The following is a 2,231-nucleotide window of genomic DNA, read 5'->3' as shown; positions in this document are numbered from 1 at the left end:
ACGTGCAAGGCATGTACTAAACATCAAGGAATACTCGTCATCCCTAACGGATGCATTTTTTTTCCACCCCAAAGAAACATCATCTGAGAGGTTTGGTTTATGTCTCATTGGGAAGGATTTTGAATTCCTAGTATAGGCTATGCAAGAACTTTACTAAATCAATGATATGTCACCCCAGCTACCTATCCCAGCATTTTTTTATCTCAAAATAAAAAACAACACTTGGTCCATTTTAGCCAGAACTGAAGGAACTAAGCATTTGTTGTTTGCCATTTTCCTGGGGCATGAATGTGTAGGAATTATTCCAAACACTGTTTCTACCAGCAAGTTTAAGAAAAGAAACAACATTCAGCATATTTGCATGTTCCTGTCACATCAGAAGTTGTATTGAACAGTTGTATTGAGCGTTCTGTTTTCAGGCAGGGCTGAACCATCTTTGTCTTTTCACATGTTGATGTTCCTGCCTGCCACTCACAGCATTTTTTTGTAATTGTTTGGCTAGGAAAAATTTCAATGTTTGCTCAACCATGTGTCACGCAATCTTGGAAATTTTTACAAAGTGGGAAAATCTAACCTAAAAAAATCATATGAAAGGAAATTTTTATACATTCTAAGTTTAACAACTAAACACAAATCCTATTTTGCAAATTTTCATTTCTTAGAGCTATAAATTTTGCTCCCAGATCTCCTCTTGGCTTCAACTTAGACAATTTGATTTCTTTGTTCATGAGAAGGTCTAACAACATTGCCTCTGGGGCAGCTCTATCTGGAATTTTCAGTTTGAGTCATCAAACTCCTACCACATTGGGGTTGAGACTGTTTGCTGCCAATAGATAGGGGTGCCTAGTTTTCTTAATTACCTTGGTACTGGCTTGCCTTTCATACAGTTTATCCGATCTGCATACCTATGTCTTCCTACAATTTCTTATAATGTTGTCATCAGTCACTGTTTGGCTTAGAAGTCTACAGAGGCTTTCTGTGGCCTACAGAATCAAATTTGCTTTCGTGAAGCCTGACTTCCAAGACACCATACTTGGCTTCTACCTCACATAATTAAATTTTTATTTCCCGTGTTTCAAGTGCACTAGATGGACTCAGGATTGTTGGCGCCTTGGCCATTCTCTACCACTCACTGGATATGTGACTGTCTTATTATCTACCATTAGCTACATGTGGCTATTTATATTTAAATTAATTAAAATTATATTTCCTCAGTCACATTAGGCATTTTCAAGTGTTCAGTAGTCATAAGAGGCTAGTGGCTTTCTTATTAGACAATGCAAATAGAGGACATAATTGCTGAAAATCCTTTTGTAAGGTGCTAGTATAAGATACCAGGGCTTGCAGTTTATGACCCTTTAAGGAGAGACAAGGAGTATTTATGCTCCTGAAGGGAGCCTGGGTTGAAATCCTAGGATAGCTGGTTACTATGACCTTAGGCAGGATGCTTAACCCTCCTTTGACCCGGGTTTCCTCATCTCTAAAAACAGAGCTAATAATAGTTACTAACGTCGGGCTACTGTGGGAATTGAAGGCGGTAACACAGTGATCAGGAGAGCGCCTGGCACATAGGAAGCACATAATTTTTGTTCTTTGATGCTTAAAGATACATGCGTCATCTTTCAGTCCTCAAAAAGATCACACGAGGAAGTACTATAACTGCTACGCAGAAGAGGAAAATAAATCCAGAGAGGGTAAGTAAGTAGGCCAGAGGCATAGCCGGAGCGTAAGACTGGGATTTGAACCTAGATCACCTGACTCTGTTCTTTCGCTTACCAATCCCCTTAACTTGCCTTATTTTTCTCATTAGCACTTGCTAAGACTCAAACCATGCCTTGCTTAGTTGTTTATTTGCCGGCCTCCCCCGCTAGGTTAGGAGTCCCAGGCGGTCGGGTATTTTTGTACTTTTTACTCACTAACCCTATCTCCTAGGACAGTTTGGGACATGTATGATAGGTAGCTCAATGGGTTGTTTCACTTTGGACATGTCTCTGAAATTTTCCTGCCTCTCCTCTGTAAAGTGAGGATAAGAAAATGCACCACACAGTTAGCGCAAGGTCAGATCTGATGAAGGACATAAAGGCGCGGGACAAATTCCGACAACCCGCACGGAAATCAGCGGAGGACTAAGCGCCACAGGTCTGAGCCATAGTGCGCATGCTCCTGCTCCCTCGGCGCTCTCCTCCGCCCGCCCGCTTCCCCCTCTAGGCCGGGGCCGGAAGTGCACCCGC

This window comes from Crocuta crocuta, unplaced genomic scaffold (assembly GCF_008692635.1).
Source record: "Crocuta crocuta isolate KB4526 unplaced genomic scaffold, BGI_CrCroc_1.0 scaffold95, whole genome shotgun sequence".
Classification (NCBI taxonomy): Eukaryota; Metazoa; Chordata; class Mammalia; order Carnivora; family Hyaenidae; genus Crocuta; species Crocuta crocuta.
The sequence above is the reverse complement of the archived record's forward strand: the minus strand, read 5'-3'. Positions refer to the sequence as shown.